Here is a 17,290-nt window from a genome sequence, read left to right as displayed (position 1 = left end):
CCCAGCTTGGAGACAATCAAAAACACTCACTCACCAATTACTTGAAGTAAAACAAAAAGAATAAAAAGCAACATCTCCTTCCCCCTCTGCACCAAATTCCCAGCTTCAGCACTCAGTTAAACAAAGCACTCTGTTCCCCGATCACTCTATGCTCCCCACCTCTTGTCTGTTACCTCTAGACTTGACTATTCAAATGCAATCCTGGCTGGTCTCCCACATTCTACTCTCCGTAAGCTTGAAGTCATCCAAAACTCTGCTACCCGTTTCTTAACTCACACAAGTCCCGTTCACCAATCACCCCTGAGCTCACTGACCTACGTTGGCTCCTGGTCAAGCAACATCTTGATTTTAAAATTCTCATCCTTGTTTTCAAATCCCTCCATGGCCTTGCCCCTCCCTATCTCTGTAATCTCCTCCAGTCCTACAACCCTTTGGGATACCTGCACTCCCCTACTTCTGGTCTCTTGAGCAGTCCCAATTTTAAGAGCTCCACCATTGGTGGCCGTGTCTTCAGTTGACTCGCTCCTAAGCTCTGGAATTCCCTCCCTACACCTCTGTGCCTCTCCATCTTACTTTCCTACTTTAAGACACTCCTTAAAACCTAGATCTTTGACCAAGCTTTTGGTCATCTGACCTAATATCTTTTTATGTGGTTCAGTGTTATACTTTCTTTTATAATGCTCCTATGAAGCACTTTGGGATGTTTTATTACATTCAAGGGGTTATAAATATGTTGTTGTTATAAATATAAGTTTTTGTTGTTGTCCTGTCCAGCATCCCTCCTTGCTTTGAAAGAATATGTTGGCGTATCCATTTGGGAAATCCATTATTCCAACATCATGGACATACCTGAAAAATGGCAGTGCCTGTGGTGCCAAGCCACCTGACCTCAGCGAAAACAGAAAAGATACACATATAAAGCAAGAAAATACAATCAATAATGGTTTCAAAATGGTGCTAAAAATCTTACTATATAAACGCACTTCCAGAAACAGCACAACGTAGTGCCTCTGAACACCCATTATACTGCTATAATAGGAAATTATATAGACATCTAAATGGCATTGTCTGGGACTAATTTTAAAACAATTAACTGCAAACTGGCAAGCTTTGCTCACATCAAGATAAACAGAAAATTTGATGGTACACTAAATTGGCAGAAACCTGGCACAATGTATTTCCACATATTTTTTCAATCAGTGTGGAGTAGAACAAGGCCCATAGTGTAATTAGTATTTGTTTAAAAGGGCGTAACTAATTAATCTAAAGGTAAGTCATGGCAGTAGAACTCGCACCTGTGATATGCTCCTCCTGCGCTATGTGGGAAATCAGAGACACTTCTAGTGTCCCTGACGGCCACGTGTGCAGGAAGTGTATCCAGCTGCAGCTAGTGGCTACCCGCATTACGGAGCTGGAGCTGCGGGTGGCTTCACTGTGGAGCATCCGCAATGCTGAGGATGTCGTGGATAGCACATTTAATGAGGTGGTCACACCGCAGGTAATGGCTGCACAGGCAGAAAAGGGATGGGTGACCACCAGGCGGAGTAGTAGCCACAGGCAGGTAGTGCAGGAGTTCCCTGTGGCCATCCCCCTCTCAAACAGATACACCGCTTTGGGTACTGTTGGGGGGGATGGCCTCCCAGCGGAAAGCAGCAACAGCCAAGTTCGTAGCACCACGGATGGCTCTGCTGCACAGCAGGGAAGGAAAAGGAGTGGAAGAGTTATAGTGATAGGGGGTTCTATCGTAAGGGGTACAGATAGGCGTTTCTGTGGCCGCAAACGTGACTCCAGGATGGTATGTTGCCTCCCTGGTGCTAGGGTCAAGGATGTCACGGAACAGCTGCAGGACATTCTGAAGGGGAAGGTGAACAGTCAGAGGTCGTGGTACACATTGGTACCAACGACATAGGTAAAAAGAGGGAGGAGATCCTGCAACAAGAATTTAGGGAGCTAGGTAGCAGATTAAAAAGCAGGACCTCAAAGGTTGTAATCTCTGGATTACTCCCGGTGCCACGTGCTAGTGAGTATAAGAATAGAAGGATAGAGCAGATGAATGCATGGCTGAAGAGATGGTGCAGGAGGGAGGGCTTTAGTTTCCTGGATCACTAGGTCTGTTTCTGGCAAAGGTGGGACCTGTACAAGTTACAAGTTGGACAGGTTGCACCTGAACCGGAACGGGACCAACATCCTAGCTGGGAGGTTTGCTAGTGCTGTTGGGGATGGGGTTTAAACTAATTTGGCAGGGGAATGGGATACAGAGTGGAGGTACAATTGGAGGTGATGCACAGTCAAATATAGAAGAGAAACTGAGTCAGTCTGGAAGGCAGAGCAAATATAGACTTGTTAAGGCACAAGTGAAAAATGCAAGACTGGATTGCATCTATTTTAATGCAAGGAGTCTTACTAGTAAGATAGATGAATTGAGGGCATTGATTAGCACATAGTGATAGTGATATTGTTGCTATCACAGAGACATGGTTGAGGAAGGGGCAGGACTGGCAACTCAATATTCCATAAAATGCATACAGGAGAGCTTTTTGAGCCAGTACATAGAAAGTCCTACAAGAGAAGGGGCAGTACTGGACCTAATCCTAGCAAATGAATTTGGACAAGTGGTAGAAGTGTTAGTGGGGGGGCATTTCGGGGATAGTGACCATAACTCTGTAAGATTTAAGGTAGTTATGGAAAAGGACAAAGACGGGCCGGAAATTAAAGGTACTGAATTGGAGGAAGACCGATTTCAATATAATAAAACAGTATCTGGCCCGAGTGGACTGGGAGCAGCTACTTGTAGGAAAGTCTACATCAGACCAGTGGGAGTTATTCAAAGAGGAAATAGGGAGAGTTCAGAGTCAACATGTACCCGTTAAGATGAAGGGGCAGACCAACAAGTCCAGGGAACCCTGGATGTCAAGGGATATAGAGGATTGGATCAGGAAAAAAAAGGAGGCTTATGGCTGGTTCGAGCGCTGAAAACAACGGAAGCACAAGAGGAGTATAGAAAGTGTTCGGGGTGGGGGGGGGGGGGGGTTACTAAAATAAGTAATTAGGAGAGTGAAGAGGGGACATGAAAAAACACTGGCGGGCAAGATGAAGGAAAATCCTAAGGCGTTTTATAAGTATATTAAGGGTAAGAGGATAACCAGGGAAAGAGTAGGACCCATTAGGACCAAAGTGGCAATCTGTGTGTGGAGCCGGAGGATATAGGTGAGGTTTTAAATGATTACTTTGCATCTGTGTTCACTATGGAGAAGGACAATGTAGGTGTAGAGATCAGGGAGGGGGATTGTGATTTTATACTTGAACATATTAGCATTGAAAGGGAGGAATTATTAGCTGTTTTAGAGGGCTTAAAAGTGGATAAATCCCCAGGCCCAGATTGAGATGTATCCCAGGCTGTGATGTGAGGCAAGGGAGGAGATAGCAGGGGCTCTGACACAAATTTTCAAATCCTCTCTGGTCACAGGAGAGGTACCAGAGGACTGGAGGACAGCGAATGTGGTGCCATTATTCAAGAAGGGTAGCAAGGATAAACCAGGTAATGACAGGCCAGTGAGTCTAACATCAGTGGTTGGGAAAATATTGGAAAAAATTCTGAGGGACAGAATTAATCTCCACTTGGAGAGGCAGGGATTAATCAAGGATAGTCAGCATGGCTTTGTCAGGGGGAGATCGTGTCTAACTAACTTGATTGAATTTTCTGAGGCGGTGAATAGATGTGTAGATGAGGGTAAAGCAGTTGATGTAGTTTATATGGACTTCAGTAAGGCTTTTGATAAGGTCCCACATGGGAAATTGGTTAGGAACGTAAGAGCCCATGGGATCCAGGGCAATTTGGCAAAGTGGATCCAAAATTGGCTTAGTGGCAGGAGGCAGAGGGTGAGGGTCAAGGATTGTTTTGCGAGTGGAAGCCTGTGACCAGTGGGGTGTACCACAAGGATCAGTGCTGGGATCCTTGCTGTTTGTAGTATACATTAATGATTCAGACGTGAATACAGGAGGTATGATAAGTAAGTTTGCAGATGACACAAAAATTGGTTGTGTCGTAATTAATGAGGAGGAAAGCCTTAGATGACAGGACAGTATAAATGGGCTGGTAAGATGGGCGGAGCAGTGGCAAATGGAATTTAATCCTGAGAAGTGTGAGGTGATGCATTTTGGGAGGACCAACAAGGCAAGGGAATATACAATGGATGGTAGGACCCTAGGAAGTACAGAGGGTCAAAGGGACCTTGGTGTACTTCTCCATAGATCACTGAAGGCAGCAGCACAGGTAGGTAAGGTGGTTAGGAAGGCATATTGGATACTTGCCTTTATCAGCCGAGGCATAGAATATAAAAGCAGGGAGCTTATGATGGAGCTGTATAAAACGCTAGTTAGTCCACAGCTGGTATACTGTGTACAGTTCTGGGCACCACACTGCAGGAAGGATGTGATTGCACTGGAGAGGGTGCAGAGGAGATTCACCAGGATGTTGCCTGAGCTGGAGCATTTCAGCAAAGAGAGACTGAAAAGGCTAGGGTTGTTTTCCTTAGAACAGAGAAGGCTGAGGCAGGATATATTTGAGGTTTACAAAATTATGAGGAGCATTGGTAGGTTAGATAGGAAGCAACTTTTTCCCTTGGCGGAGGGGTCAATAACCAGGGGGCATAGATTTAAGGTAAGGGGCAGGAGGTTTAGAGGGGATTTGAGGTAAAATGTTTTCACCCAGAGGGTGCTTGAAATCAGGAACACACTGCCTGAAGAGGTGGTAGAGGCAGGAACCCTCACAGCATTTAATAAGTATTTAGATGAGCATTTGAAACACCATAGCATACAAGGCTACTGCCAAGTGCTGGAAAATGGGATTGGAATAGTTACGTGCTTGATGGCCTGTTTCTGTGCTGTATAACTCTATGACTCTATGAGTTCCACTCACTTTACACTCATTAATTCAGCATCACAAATCAGAAAATAAACCCATTCAAGTTCCAACAGCAGCCTGTAACTGGAGTATTACTTGTATCACCTTAATCTCACCACAAGATGGTGACAAATCCCCTCTTCAGCTGGTCTGGTCACTCTTCAAAATTAATATTTCTATGAACTGTGCTACAATTTGTAATAAATGCATTCTCTACCTGACAGTGCAACAATCAGATCTCTCCACCCTCGCAGCTTCCAAAGTTCCTCAAAATCTAGTTTTTTGACCAGGATTTTTGGCCACCTTTACGAATCCTTCCACAAAGGCTCAGTATCAGCTCCTTTTCTCCTCTCTCAAACACCTTGAGACTTTCTTTTAAGGTAAAGGCAGTACCTAAATGCTAGTTATTACTTAAAACTGGAGTTAAAGGTCCTCTGATTTTGTGTGGCAGATTCCAGGCCTGTGAGCCATTTCTGCAATTTAGTCAAGTTGTCAGGGAGAGTAGAGTCAGGGCTCACCTTTCTACCCACTTACTGAAGGGGGTGGCGGGGTGGGGGGTGGGCGGAATCAACAACAGAATCACCTGAGAGAGATGAGGAGGTTGCATGTGCCCTCGAGGCCAATTACAGAGCAGAAGTGGAAGAGGTCCTAATGCAGATTGCCCGACTCTCTGCTTAACAGATGAATAGGTCATGTTTTGAAGCAAGCAAAGAGGCGGGACAAACAAAAAATAAGAAAATAAATGGATAGGGCTTTTATGGTAAAATACAAAACTATTTTAAAATTTATTTTTGTAAGCAGGGCATTGCACACAACACTTGGCATTTTAACAAGTCATGAAGCAATTTACAAAGTATGGCACTGCCTTCTGCTGGTAGAAAGTCAGTAGTGCAGGTATAAATAAATGATTTGTTCAAGAGGTGACAGTCTCGTCTCATGAATCAAGGGACAATCACTTAAAAATCAAGAGGTTTGATATAAGATCATGAGTTGCTATTTTATCAAATATAAACCAATATAGATTGGCTTATTTAATCCCTAACTTGCCAGGAATCTTTACAAAAACTATATTATAGCATCTGAAAATGCTGTAGAAAATCCTACCTGTTATCCCCATATTGCAATGCATCTCAGTTTGAGGTTATGATGACTCCTAAATATAATTTAATTGGAAAAAATATTGATTATTTTGGTAATTTTATTTATGCAAAACCATTTCACATATTCACAGTTATTCCTCCTCCCACATCACTTACGTTTATTGGTAATATGCCAAGAATCAGAGGCTTCGTGTCTCAATGCTTTGAGGCTACCTCACAAACCCCTTGTCTCCATCCCTGTGTCTAAATTTGTAACCTTATGCTTATACACTATGTACTTTGATAGTTTTTAAAACATATACACACAGAAAGTTTGAAAAACAGTCCCATATAACCGCACATTTTGAGACTCACTTGTCCAATGATCTTACTGGAAGTGGCTACTGTAATTAGGATATTCTATAATAAATAGTCATTTGGTAGTACAGAACTTGAGTATTGCTGAAAACAGGGACATTTTGTCAAAGCCTTTCACCTTGTGCTCAGGACAATTCGCAAGAGTACCAATGTAAAGGAAAGCAACAAATTTATACTGTATGAGAACAGAGTGCTGATTGGTTGGCAAGTAGACTCTGATTGGTAGAGGCATTACCATTGGAGAATGCATCAGTTTGTGGTGACTGACAGTTAACTGTCAAGCTTTGTTTGAAATTTAAACCAGGCAGCTTGACTCCGATTAGTCAAGGAATGAACCAGCAAATGGCAGTCACTTATTTTGTTTAGCTGAGACAGGCACAATGTGTGTACATGTTCTTTCTGTCTGCAAAGAAGGGATGGGAATAGTCATCCTTAACAAGCGTGACTATATCAACAAAATGCACACCATTCTTAATGATGGGTCCAAATTCGTGCCCATTGGACCTGCTGCTCAACATGACTGGACAGCCTTGCTCAAAAGTAAGCTAAAAAACACTTGCTCGGCTTGTGTCAGACCAATGAGCTGCCGGCTGATATATATGAAAGGGTTCATCCTCACGGCTCGCTGCTTTCGCGTATGTATGGGCTGCCCAAGACACACAAAAGTGATGTTCCTCTACGCCCTATCTTATCTATGCCATTTCTGCACAACATGAATTGGCCAAATGGTTGGACGAATTGTTACAACCAGTTTTGAGCAAGTTCTCCACATACATGGTGAAGGATTCCTTCACATTTGCGAAGACCATATAGGACTTGCATATCGCTAGCAATGCCATGTCCATGTGCTCATTTGACATTGCTAGCCTATTCACCAATGTATCACATAAGGAAGCCATAGATATTTGCCCTGAGCACTAGCGATCTAGACCCACCACCATTGCATGAATCTGTATTCATTGAATTTATGAACTCAGCAACTCGCACAGTTGAGTTCAGTTTTTATAACACCATGTATGCCCAAATAGATGGTGTTGCCATGGGATCCTCTCTCGGCCCAGCTCTCGCAAACATCTTTCTTGGGTTCCATGAGAAATGTGTCTTCGAGGGAATGACACCTAACCTCCTAACTCTTGCATATTTCTGATATGTAGATGATACATTTGCTATATTTCAATCCACAGCTGCATGTAATCATTTCTTTACACATCTTAATAGGTTCCATCCTGCACTCAAATTCACCTTTGAAATGGAGTAGCCAAATGAGCTCCCATTCCTTGACGTACTAGTTGAGAAATCTGCTAGGGGATTCTCTACCACAGTCGCCCACAAACCAACCTTCACTGGTCAATACATGCGTTGGGATTTTTACAGTTCCATGCGCGATAAGATTCGCCTTATCGGCAACCTCGTAAATAAGGCCCGAGCCATTTGCTCATCATGCAAGCTTGAGGGTGAAATAGGGCGAATCAAAGACATCCTGTGTGACCCTGATCAGATAATTTCTCACTGTATATTGCGCAAACTTATGAACGGGCCTAAGGCCGTCATTTGCAGCCCTGAAAAGTGCCCAGTCTACCTTAAATTACCCTGGAAGGGTAATGTATCTCAAATTTTTGAGCAACAGGTGAAGCTAGCTGTTTCATGCTGTTACTATGCAGTAGCAACACGTGTGGTGTTTGCCACTAACAGGATGCTGCCGTCAAGCCAAAAAGACATTCTGGTGTATGAATTTCAATGCATGTGTGATGCTAGGTATATAGGCCTTACATCCCAAAGACTGGCAGATCATATCAAACAGCATGTCCTTTCACTGTTCACAACGGGCAAGGTACAGGCCGTACCCAACCAGCCCGTGCTTGCAAAATTCAAAACACAGTGTCCAACATTAGATGTGATTCTGCGATTGGACAACATTTGCTGAATAATCCTCAGTGTGCTAAGAATTACGCTGACAACCAGTTTAAGATTGTCAGTCAGGCTCGCAGTGTGGTGCATTTATGCGTACTGGAAGCTACTTATATTAATACACAGGATCCTGTTCTTTTCATTTCCCTGTATGAATCCACCATCCAGTCTCAGAGCACCCTTGGTGGCTTCTTTTTCTCACCTGCTGAAGAAGAATCCGTCCTCTCACCACAGTCACTAGTGGCTCCCTATAGGATGCAACCTAACCCAAATCTCTCAGCAGCAGCCAATCACAGGAGATCTGTTGAAGATTGATGTTTCAGTGGACCAATTAATACAGTAGAAAAAATCATAAGTTTTGAGAATTCTGTTGGGAGATGATGAATGAGCTAAATTTTGCTTATAAATTGTGTCATCGCCAGAGTTGGCAATACTGCAATAAGAACATGGCAATATCAACTAATTAAAAAGGGTGGGAGTTCTAACACTCTTATGGGGAGGTGGTGGCGTAGTGGTAATGTCACTGGACTGGTAGCCCAGAGGCCCAGGCTAATGCTCTGGGGATGTGAGTTCAAGTCCCACCACAGCAGATGGTGAAATTTGAATTCAATTAATAAATCTGGAATTAAAAAAGCTAGTCTAGTGTGACCATGAAGCCATTGTTGATTGTTGTAAAAAAAAAACATCTAGTTCACTAATGCCCTTTAGGGAAGGAAATCTGCCGTTCTTACCTGGTCTGGCCTACATGTGACTCAATATCCACAGCAATGTGGACTCTTAAAATGCCCTCTGAAATGGCCACTCAGTTCAAGGGAAATTAGGGATGGGCAATAAATGCCAGCCTAACCAGCGACGCCCGCATCTCATGAACAAATAAAAAAAACTCTACAACCTCGCAAAGTTGTGCTACCAACTCAGCAAAGAGCTTTTGGACTGGGTCACACCTTGGAACAACCAACTCTCCAAACTCCTTCTCACTATTATCTTTGCTGTAATGCTACAGTCGTACAGCAACAAGTACGGTGATGGATACACTATGGTGATGGACTCTTTAGATTTCCAATTTAGTTCATGTTCCTAAAAAAGTCTTTGGTGGTAGAGGCGATGGGTGATGCAGTCTCATCAACCTTTTGACAAAGTTAATAGGGTTGCCAACTCTAGTTAGAGGTATTCCTAGAGGTTACATCATGTGGCCTCCTGTCTCTACCTGTTCCACCCAGTCAAACATTGTTTACTTCCCCATCTCCAATATTTTTAAATAATTAAGAATTCAACGAAAAAGAAACAAATGCACAAATCTTTAATACCCCGAGGATTTTTCTTCTGGGTTGCTCACTGCAGGAGGTCACTGCTTAATCCCTGAAAACTTCATGACAATCCTGGAGAGTTGGCAACCCTTCTCATCATAGGCCTCCTGTTGGTTTCAGCCCTATCAAAAATGGCAGCTCAGTGGCTGAAAGATATTTTTTACACTGTGAGTGGCGCAGTGGTCAGCACGGCACTGCACTGCACTGCAGCCTCACAGCTCCAGTTACCCGGGTTCGGTTCTGGGTACTGCCTGTTTGGAGTTTGCAAGTTCTCCCTGTGACCGCGTGGGTTTCTGTCGGGTGCTCAGGTTTCCTCCCACAGCCAAAGACTTGCAGGTTGGTAGGTAAATTGGCCATTGTAAATTGCCCCTAGTGTAGGTAGGAGAATTGAGGGAAGGTGGGGATGTGGTAGGGAATATGGGATTAATGTAGGATTAGTATAAAAGGGCGGTTGATGGTCAGCACAGATTCAGTGGGCTGAAGGGCCTGTTTCAGTGCTGTATCTCTCTATGACTATGACTATCTGCAATATCTCAAGTGATAACTTCAAACACAAAAAGCGGGCGCTCTAAAGGATAACAGGATTTTTTATAATTGTACAGGCTTTTCTACTAGTACCTGTCCCCTAACCCTTTCTGATCGAACAAACACTTCATTCCTAGATTATAAATTATCATCTGACAGCAATAACCCCTACTCAGTTTTATCTATCAAATCACACCACCTATAAACTTGCCCTGTAAACTTTCCTTATTTACAAACTATCCCATTTCTTCTTCCTTCTTTTGACTCCCCTCCACATTTTAAAAATTATTTTATCCTGTTGAAAGCATTGTTATAATACTGCTAAGCTATGATTTTTATCTCATATCTGGGCATGAAAAATCCATACTCATCACCCAAAATCCAAAATGCCTTCACATTACTGTAACAACTTGCCATATACATAGCAAATTAAACATTGTAAAACATCCCAAGGTGTGTCACAAGAGTGTAATCAGACAAAGATTGAGACTGAGTCAAAGACTGAGACATTCGGACAGGTGGCTGAACGTTTAGTCAAAGAGATAGTTTTTAACTAGTGTCGTAAAGGAAGAGAGGGAGGTAAAGAGGCAAAGAGCTCTGGGTTGAAAATTCCAGAGCTTTGGGCCAAATCGGCTGAAAACATAGACGCCAATTGTAGAGTGATTAAAATCGGAGTCCGCGAGAGGTGAGGAATTGGATGAGCGTAGAGTTTATGCAGGTTTGTGGAGCTGGAGGAAGTTACAGGGACAGGGAGGGGGGAGCCCTTGGAGGGATTTGAGCACCAGAACGAGAATTTTTGAACTAGGTATTGGTGGACTGGGAGCCAATGTCAGTGAGTAGAGGTGTGATGGACGAACAGAACATTGTGAAAGTTAGAATACTGGTAGTATTGGAGTAGTAGTAGTGGAGTATGCAAGTTCTCCCTGTGTCTGCGTGGGTTTCCTCCGGGTGCTCCGGTTTCCTCCCACAGCCAAAAGACTTGCAGGTTGATAGGTAAATTGGCCATTATAAATTGCCCCTAGTATAGGTAGGTAGTAGGGGAATATAGGGACAGGTGAGGATGTGGTAGGAATATGGGATTAGTGTAGGATTAGTATAAATGGGTGGTTAATGGTCGGCACAGACTCGGTGGGCCGAAGGGCCTGTTTCAGTGCTGTATCTCTAAATCTAAATCAAATCAAATATAGTTTTGGATAAGCTCAAGTTTTACAGAAGGTGCAAGGTGGGAAGGCCAGCTAGGGGCATTAGAATAGCCAAGACTAAAGGTAACAAAAGCATGAATGAGGGTTTCAGCAGCAATGGACTGAAGCAGGAACAATATTATGGAAGTGGAAGTAGGTGGTCTTTGTGCAGGAGAGCATATGGGGTCAGAAGTTCAGCTCAGGGTCAAATAGGATGCCGACGTTGCAAACAGTCTGGTTCAGCTTGAAACAATGGCCAGGAAGGGTAATGAAATCAGCGGCTAAGGAACAGAGTTCATGCCGGGACTGGAGACAATGGCTTTGATCTTCCCAATGTTTACTTGGAAGAAATTTCAGCTAATTCAAGACTGGATGTCAGACAAGTAGTCTAATATCACAAAGGTAGTGGAGGCATTGAGAGAAGTGGTGCTGAGGTCGACCTGGCTATCGTCAGCATATGTGTGGAACTTGTTGTGTCTTTGAATGATGTCACCAAGGGGCTACATATGGATGAGAAATAGAAGGGGGCTAAGGATAGATCATTGGACGATTCAGCGATAATGGTGCAGGAGAGAGAAGAAAGGTCACTGCAGAAGATTCTGTGGTTACAACTGCATAGGTAAGTGTGGAACCAGGTGGAGGCAGTCTCTCTCAGTTGGACGACAAAGGAAAGGTGCTGGAGAAGAATGGTGTTGTCAACTGTGTCAAACTCTGCAGACAGGTTTAGAAGGATGAGGAGGGATACAACACAAGGGTCAGATTCACGTAGCACCAGCAGCAAACAGACTCACTTCTGACCTTCTAATGGAGGAAAGGTTATTCGTGAAACAGATGAACATAGTTTGACCTAACTGCCCTGAGGAGTTCCTGCAGTGATGTCAGTTATGGGTCAGTTGATAACACCCTCACCTCTGAGTCAGAAAGTTGTGGGTTCAAGTCTCACTCCAGAGACTTGAGCACAAAAGTTAAGATTGACATTCCAGTGCTGCACCATCAGAGCTGCTGTCTTTCCGATGAAGTATTAAACTGAGGTCCAGTCTGCCCTCCCAGGTGGATGTAAAGGATTCTGTGGCACCATTTCAAAGAAGAGCAGGCAAGTTCTCCTTGGTGTCCTCGCCAATTTTTATCCCTCAGTCAAAATCACAAAAACAGATTATCTGGTCATTATCACACTACTGTTTGTGGGAGCTTGCTGTGTGCAAATCAGCTGCATGTTTCCTACATTACAACAGCGACTACATTACAACAGCGGCTACATTTCAACAGCGACTACATTTCAAGAGTACTTCATTGGCTGTAAAGCACTCTGGGCCATCCTGTGGTTGTGAAAGGTGCTATATAAATGCAAGATTTTCTGTTTTTTATGCCCGGGGTAGAGATGATTGGACCAATAGCCACAACCATATTCCTTTGTGCCAGGTATGACTCCAGCCACTGAAATTTTCCCCTGATCCCCACTGACCTGATGTTCAGTAGGACTCCTTGGTGCCTCACTCTGCCAAATACTGCCTTGATGTCAAGGGCAGTCACTGTCACCTCACCACTGGAATTCAGCTCATGCCCATGTTTGGACCAAGATGTAACAAGTTAAGTGGTCCTGATGAAACCCAGACTGAGCATCAGTGAGGAAATTATTGGTGAGCAAATGCCGCTTGATAAGACTATCAATGATTTATTCCATCATTTCCATCATTGAAGATAGGGTTGTTTATGAAGGTGGCTCCTTCTGTTAGTTGGTTAATTGTTCACCACCATTCATGACTGGTTGTTGCAGGGTTGCAGAGCTTTGTCCTGATCCGTTGTTTGTGAGATTACTTAACTCTGCATGCCGTTTCCACTGTTTAGCATTCATAGAGTTCAGAGTTATAGCTTCATCAGGTTGGCACCTCATTTCATGAACACCTGATGGTGCCCCTGGCATGCTTTTCTGCACTCTTCACTAGATCAGGTTTGGACACCTAGTTTCATGGTGATGGAATTGTGAAGGCGAGGCTGGGCCATAATTTAAATAAGTAATGGATCGTTTTGAATATGTCTGCTTAGCTCTGTGGCAGCATTGTCACCTGAATCAGAAGGTTATGGGTTCAAAGCAGCAGAAACACAATGAGACGGCGGGTATAAAGAGTTCGGGAGGTTCAGAGAAGAGCAAGACCAACAGCAGGAACACAGTGAGACGGCAGGTATAAAGAGTTCGGGAGGTTCAGAGAAGAGCAAGACCAACAGCAGGAACACAGTGAGACGGCAGGTATAAAGAGTGGAGGAGAGCCAAGTAAGGGCAGCAGTGGGAACACGCCCAGATGGCAGGTATAAAGACTGGCAGGTTTAAAGAGTGGGGGGGGGGGGGGGCTTACCTACCATAGACTGTTCATTAATTTCACCTGGAGAGACCGGTTAACCGGTTTTAAGATGATGTTTTAAATTAGAACTGTTACTTAGGAATAACAAAATAACTGGGTTGTAACTATTGGTAGTATTTCCTGGTTGGGTGAGGTGTCCCAGAGTTGAATAGTCAGATGCCACTGGATGTCGCTCCAGGTGAAATTAATGAACAGTCTGTGGTGGGTAAGCGTTAAAGACAATTCGTCTGCAGCAAGCATCACACAGATCTCCCAGCAAAAGGTGTAGCAACCAGTCTACTTGGATTTCTAAGTAGCAGTCCAACAACAGAAACTTTCCTGAGGTTTCAGGATCTTTCAAATACACAAAAAGGCAACCGGACTCATTTTTGAGGCAGAGAGTTTTCAGACACTGTAGAAAACAGGACCCTTTCTACCCTTAACAATGCAAGGCTTCCTATCAAAAAAGAAGCCTTTCTCCAAAGCAGTGATTCTCCACAGGGTGTTGCAACTCCTCTTCCTGGGTCTTTTCTCTCTCTCTCTTCAGGCATAAATAGCAACAAGGGTTTTAGTTTCCATACCTTAGATTTGCAATTCCTTCAAGGTTCCTTAAACGTCCTGAAAAAATTAGAATTTCACTTAATACAGGAATTATTCCTCAAGAGAAACATAGAAAATAGGAGCAGGAGTAGACCATTCGGCCCTTGGAGCCTGCTCCGCCATTCATTATGATCATGGCTGATCGTCCAACTCAGTAGCCTGTCCCCGCTTTCGCTTTCTGGGCTGTCTTCTTGCCCAGTTTATAGCAGCAAACTGGGCTTTTACTTTCTTTCAGAGAAAGGTCTCTTCCTCTGGTGTCCTAACAGGCTCCAGCCAAAACTAGTCTTTTTTTACAAAACAGAAACTAAAAAACCCCCAACAGCCAGTCATGTGACAATCATTTCTCTCTGCTGAGTGGCTTGGAAAAACAGATTGCCTTGCAATTGTCCCACCCAGTTCAGCATTCACTGTTCTCAGAGAAATCCTTTTTCTCAGTCTTTAAAGGCAGGCAGACAACTTTTGTGACAAAGGGTGTAAGCCCAGCAACTACAGGTCAGTCTGTTTAACCTTGGTGGTGGGAAAGCTTTTAGAAATAATAATTCAGGTCAACACAAACAGTCATTTGGACAAATATGGATTAATTAAGGAAAGCCAGCATGGATTTGTTGGGGGCAAATCATGTTTAACCAACTTGCTTGAGTTTTTTGATGAGGTAACAGGGAGGGTTGATGAGGATAGTGCGGTTGATATGATGTGCATGAATTTCAAAAAGGCATTGAGAAAGTGCCCCATAACAGGCTTGTCAGCAAAGTTAGAGCTCATGGAATAACAGGGACAGATACAAAATTGGCTGAGTGACAGGAAACAGAGAGTAGTAGTGAATGGTCATTTTTCAAACAGGAGGAAGGCTTATTAGGGGTTCCCCAGGGCTCGATGTTGAAACCCCTGCTTTTCTAGATATATAGTAATGGCCTAGACTTGGATGTAGAGAGCACAATTTAAAAATTTGTGGTTGGCACAAAACTTGGAAATAATTGTGAACTGGTGTAGGAGGGAGGGATTCAGATATGTGGATCATTGGGATACCTTCTGGGGAAGGTGGGACCTGTACAAGAAGGACGGGTTGCATCTGAAGGGGCACCAATATCCTGGACGGGAGGTTTGCTAGAGCTCTTCGGGAGGGTTTAAACTAGTTTGGCAGGGGGATGGGAACCGGAGCCACGGATCAGTGGAGGGGTAGCTGTTGAACAGGCAGATACAGAGTGCAGAGAGTCTGTGAGGAAGGTTAGGCAGTTGACAGGGCAAAGTTGCAGCCAGTATGATGAGTTGAAGCGTGTCTATTTTAACGCAAGAAGTGTCAGGAATAAGGGTGATGAACTTAGAGCATGGATCAGTACTTGGAGCTACGATGTTGTGGCCATTACGGAGACGTGGATATCTCAGGGGCAGGAATGGATGTTGGATGTTCCGGGGTTCAGATGTTTCAAAAGGAATAGGGAGGGAGGTAAAAGAGGTGGGGGAGTGGCACTGTTAATCAGGGATAGTATCACAGCAGCAGAAAGGGAGGTCGTCGAGGAGGGTTTGTCTACTGAGTCATTATGGGTGGAAGTCAGAAACAGAAAAGGGGCAGTCACTTTGTTGGGAGTTTTCAATAGACCCCCCAATAGCAACAGAGACATGGAGGAACAGATTGGGAGGCAGATTTTGGAAAGGTGCAGAAGTAACAGGGTTGTTGTCATGGGTGACTTCAACTTCCCTAATATTGATTGGAACCTCCTTAGTGCAAATAGTTTGGTTGGAGCAGTTTTTGTCAGGTGTGTCCAGGAAGGTTTCCTGACTCAATACGTAGATAGGCCGACTAGAGGAGAGACTATGTTGGACTTGGTGCTTGGCAACGAACCAGGCCAGGTGGCAGATCTCTCGGTGGGAGAGCATTTCGGTGATAGTGATCACAACTCCCTGACCTTTACTATAGTCATGGAGAGGGACAAGAGCAGACGGGATGGGAAAATATTTAATTGGGGGAGGGGGAATTACAATGCTATTAGGCAGGAACTGGGGAGCATAAATTGGGAACAGATGTTCTCAGAGAAATGAACGACAGAAATGTGGAGGTTGTTTAGGGAGCACTTGCTGCGACTACTGGATAGGTTTGTCCCGATGAGACAGGGAAGGGATGGTAGGGTGAAGGAACCTTGGATGACAAGAGATGTGGAACAGCTAGTCAAGAGGAAGAAGGAAGCTTACTTAAGGTTGAGGAAGCAAGGATCAGACAGGGCTCTAGAGGGTTACAAGGTAGCCAGGAAGGAACTGAAGAATGGACTTAGGAGAGCTAGAAGGGGACATGAAAAAGTCTTGGCGGGTAGGATTAAGGAAAATCCCAAGGCGTTCTACACTTATGTGAGGAACAAGAGGATGGCCAGAGTGAGGGTAGGGCCGATCAGGCATAGTGGAGGGAACTTGTGCCTGGAGTCAGAGGAGGTAGGGGAGGTCCTAAATGAATACTTTGCTTCAGTATTCACTAGTGAGAGGGACCTGGCCATTTGTGAGGACAGCATGGAACAGGCTGATATGCTCGAACAGGTTGAGGTTAAGAGGGAGGATGTGCTGGAAATTGTGAATGATATGAGGACAGATAAGTCCCCGGGGCCAGACGGGATATACCCAAGGATATTACGGGAAGCGAGGGAAGAGATTGCTGTGCCTCTGGCGATGATCTTTGCGTCTTCACTGTCCACTGGAGTAGTACCAGATGATTGGAGGATGGCAAATGTTGTTCCCTTGTTCAAGAAAGGGAATAGGGATAACCCTGGGAATTATAGACCAGTCAGTCTTACGTCGGTAGTGGGCAAATTATTGGAGAGGATTCTGAGAAACAGGATTTATGATTATTTGGAAAAGCATGGTTTGATTAGAGACAGTCAGCATGGATTTGTGAGGGGCAGGTCATGCCTCACAAGCCTTATTGAATTATTTGAAGATGTGACAAAACACATTGATGAAGCAAGAGCAGTGGATGTGGTGTATCTGGATTTTAGAAAGGCGTTTGATAAGGTTTCCCATGGTAGGCTCATTCAGAAAGTAAGGAGGCATGGGATTCAGGGAAAGCTGGCTGTCTGGATACAAAGTTGGC

The sequence above is a fragment of the Heterodontus francisci genome, chromosome 8, assembly GCF_036365525.1.
Source record: "Heterodontus francisci isolate sHetFra1 chromosome 8, sHetFra1.hap1, whole genome shotgun sequence".
NCBI classification, from domain to species: Eukaryota; Metazoa; Chordata; class Chondrichthyes; order Heterodontiformes; family Heterodontidae; genus Heterodontus; species Heterodontus francisci.
The sequence above is the reverse complement of the archived record's forward strand: the minus strand, read 5'-3'. Positions refer to the sequence as shown.